The sequence below is a fragment of the Hemicordylus capensis genome, chromosome 11, assembly GCF_027244095.1.
Source record: "Hemicordylus capensis ecotype Gifberg chromosome 11, rHemCap1.1.pri, whole genome shotgun sequence".
In the NCBI taxonomy this organism is placed as follows: domain Eukaryota; kingdom Metazoa; phylum Chordata; class Lepidosauria; order Squamata; family Cordylidae; genus Hemicordylus; species Hemicordylus capensis.
The window spans coordinates 12,893,147-12,901,205 of NC_069667.1; the positions used below are offsets into that span (position 1 = coordinate 12,893,147).

At 44.0% G+C, this 8,059-nt stretch overlaps 1 long non-coding RNA gene across 1 annotated transcript in view; it reads left to right on the forward strand.

The window, feature by feature from the left end:
* Positions 1-7,854, forward strand: part of LOC128335300 (uncharacterized) — a 148,259-nt gene extending 140,405 nt beyond the window's left edge. The window contains exon 2 of the long non-coding RNA XR_008311569.1: positions 1,562-7,854. This is a non-coding gene — a long non-coding RNA (uncharacterized LOC128335300). The remainder of the gene's footprint in view (positions 1-1,561) is intronic.
* Positions 7,855-8,059: the final 205 nt, after the last annotated feature.

The window sequence follows — 8,059 nt, forward strand, 5'->3', positions numbered from 1 at the left end:
TTATTTGTATGAGGTTTGTCTTCATAAGGTGAAGTGTGCTAAATTGATTACTTCCTCATATTATTCATAGTAAAGGAAAGTGTGAAAAAGTGAAAGTGGGGTCATGAGAGTTGTTTAATTGAAAAATAGCTCATTTGCTATGATAGAATGAGAATTCACACCTCAGAAAAGGTTTCTCTCAGGTTGAGGCAGTGGCCAGGGGTGCTTTCTATCAGCTCCGGCTGATACACCAGCTGTGCCCGTTTCTCGAAATCAATGACCTCAAAACAGTGGTACATTTGTTGGTAAGCTCCAGACTTGACTTCTGTAATGCGCTCTATGTGGGGCTGCCTTTGCACGTAGTCTGGAAACTTCAGTTGGTTCAGAATGCAGTAACCAGGCTGATCTCTGGGTCATCTCAGAGACACCACATTACACCTCTGCTGATGGAGTTACACTGGCTGCCTATAGGTTTCTGGGCAAAATACAAAGTGATAGTTAAAGTGATAAAGCCCTAAGCCAGCTTTTGAATGGGGCTTTAGTTACCTGTATTCCAGTCCTGGAGGAAAGGCAGGACTGACGAACAGCCAGCAGCAAGAGCACTGAAGGCAGACTGCACTTGCCGCTCCATCAATAATATCTATCAAACCATTAATATTTCTGATTCAATTCCACTGTCTTGTCCTTGCACATCACCACTCTTCCCTCTGGTTTCTACATGTATGCAGTGCTGCATTTGTGCAAGGGGAGAGGGCCGTGGATATAATGGTTTCCAGGGTCATTCCTGCCCTGTCCAGCCTCCCACTACTGCAGCACCCCTCTCTGGCCACAGGAGGACATGCACAATGGCATTGTACTGTCCTAAGTTGCTGCACTGCGATGGCCCTTGAACTGGGAAGGGGAGCTGGTCTTGTGGTAGTGAGCATGAGCAAAGCAGGGTCTGTCCTGGTTTGCATTTGGATGAGGGATTACATGTAAGCACAGTCTGCCATACGAGACTCCCCTTAGGTGATGGGGAGCACCTAAGATGGTGCTCCCCATGCACGTAGGCATGCACGTAGCATGCACGTAGATGGTAGAGCAGGCTCAATTCCTGGCATCTCCAGATAGGACTGGGAAGACTCATGCCTGAAACCCGGGAGAGCTGCTGCCAATCAGTGTAGGCAGTACTGAGTTAGATGGTCCAGTGATCCACCTAGCTTAGTATACATATTGTAGGGAAAGAGTTTCCAGGGAAAGGGTTGTGGCATGCAAGGACAAGGCAGTGGAGTGGAATCAGGAATATTGATAGTTTAATGAAATAGAGATTATGTATAGAGAAGCAAGTGCAGACTGCTTTTCAGGGCTCTTGTTGCTGGCTGTTTGTTAGAGGCTTCACCTCTACTCCAGGATTGGAATACAAGTAACTAAAGCCCCATTCAAAAGCCAGCCTGGATCGAGGAATGGGTTAGCCAAAAACATCACAAGTATAAGCCAGCTTCCTATGTTCCTATATAGGAACCAGCTTCTGCTGCTTGACTTGCACAGGTGACTATAGAATCGAGCTGTTAGAGAAATAAAACTTTTCCAAAATGTTTTGCAGGAGGAATGACTGAAAAAGCAGAAACGGCAGAAGAGAGAAAATCAGGGACCTTCAAAAGGCTGATCTTCTTCCATGAAACATCAAGAATGGTGAAAGACTGAAAGCTGCAAGATGTGGAAATGGCGCCATTTACGACAAAAAAAGCATGACCCCTTCAGTATGCAACCTGATGCTGGATGATGCAGGGACACCTGTGAGCATCCAACACTGTTGCTGCTGATCAAAAAGAAACACTCACAGGACCATCCAGGATGCATAGAAGTCTCCAGCTGTGACTTCACACTTGCCAGAAGAGCTATCAAAGTTGTGTGCAACATTCAGTGCAGGCAGAGAGAATTCACCTCATGTGGGACAATCAATAGCATTGATTGTACAATAATTGATTGTACATTGATTGTACAAACTATTATGTTTTACACTAACACACACACAGAAAAGAGGGACCTGCCCCAAGCCACTTACATTGTCAATGGCACCTTTTTAAAAAGGCACCTTTTAAAAGTGGTGGTTCTCTTATATTTAGCGGGGGCGGGAAGCAACTGGCCCTATCCATCCCCAGCACAGCATCCCTCCAGTGGCTGTTGCTGGTGTCTATCTTGTGTTTCTTTTTTAGATTGTGGGCTCTTTGGGGACAGGGAGCCATGTTTATTTATTAATTTATTTTTATTTATGTAAACTGCTTTGGGAACGTTTGTTGGAAAGTGGTATATAAATATTCTTCATTGTTGCATTGTTACTAGCAGAGGGAGGTCAGAAAAGGAAGGAAGGAAGGAAGAGGAGAGGCAGTAGTCACAAAGGATGCCTATGAGCACATCCATGTCTAATACTTGGGCTTTGGTTCATTTTAAGCTGAGGTTCATTTTAAGCTGAGGAGTAAGGGATTCAGTCAAAGGCTCCAAACAGTAGCTTTTGCTCTACTTGTTTTGTTCTGATAAAAGTCCTATGGGGATATTGTCCAACAATTACCAAAAGGCGTCCAGTTCCAGGGCTCCAACCTTGAAAATGACCCCCTCCGCCAGCTGAACATTCTGATGCCAGACATCCCCCTGACATTGATGTGGGTACTGGTGGGAGGGGGCACTGGGGCATGGACACTTTGCCCGTCAGCCTTCTCCCAGCAGTGAGTGCCCTGGAAGGGGTGCCAGGGGTGGCATGACACTGGCTGCCAGGGGACTCCCCCCACCATATTCAGGGTTACAAACACAACATGAATGGAGGCAGAAGATCTCCCAGAAAGCAACAAAGGCAGCTTTAGACTGCACCCTCAAATTCATCTCACTCTAGCTAGAAGAGCTCTCTCTCTCTCCCTCTTGCTCTCTATCTGTGTCTCTGTCTGTCTGTCTGTCTGTCTGTCTCTCTCTCTCTCTCTCTCACACACACACACACACACTTATTTGCCCCCTCTCCTCTTTTGAAGGTATGCCACCTTTTCCAAACTCTGATTCAAAAAGATAGAAAGACCCTCAGTTATCATGAAAATGTCTCATCACCATTCTTTTCCATTGAAACAAAAAACATCTACTGGATGTAGATGTACTGAATGTACTGTACTGTACTGTACTGATGTACTGATGTACTGGATGTACTGAATGAGCAATCTGCCTATCAAAGGATGATGATGATGATGATGATGATGATGATGAAGAAGAATAGAATGGTGATTGATTTATAAAGTCCCTCAGATCTCCATGTGCCCCATAAGAAGAACAAGAAATGCACTTTCCAAAGGCCTGAAGTCTAGAAAACTTCAGTTCGACTTCAGAAACAAGAGCAGATGATTCAGAACTTCAGAATATGTGAGGAAATTAGGAACTGAGAAAATCTGACCCCTCTTGTCACCAGAAATCCAAAAGCTTCATTCCTTTTATGCTGAGAACTCAAGACCAGTTTGGTGTGGTTTTTATGCATCATTAGAGACTTACAAATGCTTTCCTTCTGGAAGCTTCTCTTTCTCGGTTAATGCCATGGGAGTCCTGTGGTGGAGAGGCTGGTGTTTGCTACCTCTATAGCAGCAATCAAGACTTTGTGGAGGGATTTTAGAGAGATGAGTGGGAAGATTCCCCATGCGGTGTCTGTAATGCTGTTATCCCTTGCTGAGTTGGAGCTGGTATAATTCTTCATCTGTGCAAATAGGGAGGGAACCCGGGCTCCTTGCGGTGATTTTGAGGCATTAAGCTGTTATTGTTTGATGAATTCCTGGAAGCGAAGATAAGAAAATTGCAGAAGATTCCCTTTGAATTGTCATGATAATAAAATTGCAGTGAAGTTAGATTTGGTAGACAAGAAGACCACATTATTGATGTGATGGTTTTGCCGTAAACTAATGACCACTGAAGGACATGTTTAATGCTGCCTTTAGATCTGAACTAGTTTCGCAGAGTCAAGGAAAGTCATGGTCTATGCATTAGAAAGGACTAGCTCTCAAATAATCTTGCCCAGACCTGTGAAACTCAAGGTCCTCCAAGCCAAATGCAATCCACAGTTTTTGCTACCTGCCTCAAGTTGCAAAATCAGGTGTGATAAGGTAATCCACTTCACCTGTTGGGCCAGACTTTTTGTAGGATACAAAAAGTCTGGCCAGGAGTGTGCAATGCCTGAAAGTGTCTAGGCGTGTTCTTCAAGCCCTCTCCAACTTTGAGCATGATCTCTTAGTGCAGAAGTTCTCAAACTTGGGCCCCCAGATGTTGTTGGACAACAACTCCCATAATCCCCAGCCACAATGCAGTCACATCACTGGCACAACCTGCTCTCTCAAACACAATTATGACTCCTTACTTCAACATTGCAACAGCTGCCGCAGCAGCACCCTTAGCAGCAAACATAGCCATAAACTCAACTAGAACTCAGTTGTCTTCAGCCACATTTTGACTGAATAAAACTTGCATTACAGAATGCAGATTGCAGATTGTAGATTGCAGATCAGTGAGTGAAGCATAAGTTAGTTTCAAGGCCAGACATGGGGCTTATATCACATCAGTCACCAAGAAAATATTTCACATACTGTCAATTTCTCACCACAACACCATCTCACAAGCAGACCAAACCACAACTCAAGGAATGTAGGCTCTGGCAGGCACCCAGATTCTGCCTTTGTCAATCTGAGATCCAGCAAAAGTGTCACAAACTTGTCTGTCCACAGTCTGGTCTCAGGTCTTTATTGGAGAAGCCAGTAGCTCAGGAGTCGCTCCACCTCTGTAAAGAAGCACAAAAGAACAAATCACCACTGAGTACCAAGTCCACTGAGTCTCCCGCAACCCAGATTGCTCACCAGATCCCAAACGCCCTGAGCCAAGCGTCCAAGACATCTCCGAGGGAGATATCGAGGCGGTGATGAATGAGTCTTCTCCAGCAGCTTGTTTAAGCTGTCCGGTACCCGGCTCAAGAATCAGGTTACAAGCAGGGGAAGCCTGGGACTCAAGAGTTCCACCAAGAAGCTGGGAATTCCACATAACAGAAGGCTTGATATGCAGGAAGCTCAACTGACATGTTGCTTCCAGTGGCTTGCTTGTTGCCTGCCGGCTGATTTATAGTTCTTGACTTAAGTGCTCACCTCCCCCGGCCAGCTGTTAGAGATTCAGTCCTTAACTTGCCTGCCAAGGAGGCACTGACTTCTTCTGAGTGCCTGCACCTGTTGTTGGCATTTTGCACATCTCCACTCTTGGTGGGGGGGAGGTTAATAGTTGATCATCCTCCAGCTTAGGGTTTGGCCTTCCACCCCCATCTCCTCTGCTCCAGATGAGCCTTCCTATCCTGAACCTTCACCCTGGCCCGACTGAGCCACCTCCTGCGGCCCGACAACCAAGCTCTCCCTTTCCCATGTCTCTTCGCCCGCTGGAGGGTTGTCAGCCTCCCACTCCTCATCGCTATCTGTGAGCGAGGGCATGACAAAAAGATCCATATGCTGAGATATACTCAGTGCTTAGAAAAGAAAACCACAAAATAAAACTTTGCTTGATTCCTTCCTTCCTCCTCCCCTGATGTATCATCTTCAAGAGCACACTGAGGGCTCTCTCTGCCTCCCCTCCCCAGGCCCTTTGAAAACATTTTGAAATTCCCTCCTTTTTTAGCCCCCCCCCTCCTCTCTCCCTCCAGCCAATTTAGGCCCAATATAGGTTTTTCCCATAGTCTGGGAAACATGCCAGTGGGGATTCAAACCAGAAACCTCTTGCTCCCTAGGCAAGTTACTTCCCCCTTGCACCATTAGGTGGTTAGGTGACATTAAATTGCTTGTGCCTGTACTCTCATGATCAAGTCCATGCAGAACAGAATCATAGATCAGTGTATAACGGAATCACAAGTCCATGCATAATGAAATCACAGTGCTGCAACAAGCCAACTCTTTCCAATGCACTGGGTGTGTGATTGTATTGGAAGTATAGTGGTGGTGGTTTCTGCATAAAATATTCTTCAGATAGAATATTGTTTTTATAAGTATAAATACATATAAGTATTTACATCTAACTAGAAGCCAGAATTTGAAGACAGATTACAGAGGTGGGATACCAAATTGAATCATAGGTTTATACCATTACTTTAAAAATAGGACATTGACTTGGGTTACTATGTAGGCAAAAAAACATGCCCTGGATTAATATCTTCCTAGGAAGATAATATAGTCTTAATTAATAGGCTTGCTTTTTTCTTATAGAAAGGGTGGGGTTTTTTAAATTAAAATATCAGGATGTGAAGGTTTAAAAAACTGGCTAAATTTTGGCTGAAAATTGGCTGAATCAATTGAGCCCAACTTGGAGTGGTTGGTAGGCGTTTTGGAAAATCAAATGAATGAATGAATGAATGAGGTCCATAGGGATGTGCGAATTCATTCCTATTTGAATTGATTCACATTGAAGCTGGCCAATTTGAGCGACTCAGTTGTGAGAAAATGTGGAAACTCCTGGTGTTGACTGAAAATCCATTGTGAAATGACAAAGGCATGGTCTAAGGGCTCACACTACAGTCAACTTGATGAAGCTAAGCAGGTCTTGGTCTGGTCAGTGCCTGGATGGAAGACCCATGTATGCCACCTTTGGGTATGGGGATGATGGAGCTCAATGCTAGAGCATCTTTTAATGCAGAAGGTCCCAGGTTCAATCCCTGGCATCTCCAGGTGGGGCTGAGAAAGACTCCTGCCTGAAACCTTGGCGAAGTCAATGCAGACAAGGCTGAGCTAGATGGACCAGTGCTCTGACAATATAGGCAGTTTTCTGTGTCCTTGTAACCATGACTTGGATCCAAGGTTGATGCTGCAGAAGCACAAGGCTGAAGCATTTTTTTCATCCAAGCTTTTTAACTTGACTGTGGTTTTAAATGGCTTCAAGGTTTTCATTTTGGTCTGAATTTGTGTTGTGTTGTAAACCACCCAGAGACAGTTTGGGGCAATCTACAAAATTTTTAAATAAATAAATGTTGTGTGTGGTGGGCAGGCACCCTTCTCATCTCACCCCCCACACCCCTGAAAAACCCACTTTGGATCCAATTTGTTGGGGCCAAATCATTGACCTACTGACCCCCAAAGTGTAAACAGAACTGTCCTTTGAAAATAAGTTTCAAAAACTTAGAGAGAAGCAGTTATTTCCATAAGTTTAACAACAGCAATCACATCTCCCATGTTTTGCTTGATTTTAGCAGTGTACTCTAAATTCTCCAAACAGAGGCCTGAATATTATTTTTCAAACCCAGCTAGAACACTGGCCTCAAACAAATTTGAAACATGAGCCTTTCTTTGGAAATGCTTGTTCCATTGTGTCTAGAGTCATGTATATTCACTGCAACTGATGAATAAACATTAAACAACCCAGCAACGTAAATTCACTAATATATTTGGCATATTCAAATTCTTCTCCAAAGAACTAATTCTAGGGAAGCCCTGTGCCACATAGAGAGGCATCAGGCAGAAATTCATCAGGGGCACCTAGCAAAGTGACGGGGGCTACACCTGTTGAATTTCTGCCTTGCCACACACCATTTCAATGTTATGTTGAAATATCAAGGCAAAAGTATGGGTGCATGGAGCCTCATTTGTAAAGCCAGTATACTAGCCAGTCTTCACTCCTTAAATGGCATGGAAGTTAAGGTGACCACTTGAATGTGTAATTTCCATGCTTTTCAGAGCATGAGTGATAATTGTAAACATCTTAATTTTCATCTAAAACCGAAGGGCTTTTAAATATATAATGTAATTCTTCCTGTCTTCAAGGGGGAATGGAAGATCATGGAGAAAGTGAGAGAAAAATGTGTGTGTATTTTCAGGGCACTTTTTCTTATGTACACCAATACACCTATATTGCTCTTTATCAGAAGTCATTCTTAATGATATCAGTGGCTGTTTTACCTGCAAAAGGACTGTTGGTTAATTTTAATTCACAAAGGGCAAGGTTTCTGAAAGAAGGGCACTGTGACAAACTGATTTTGCAGGTTTTAGAAGAGACTGCACTACATTTCATAGGAACATAGGAAGCTGCCATATACTGAGTCAGACCATAGGTTCATCTCATTCAG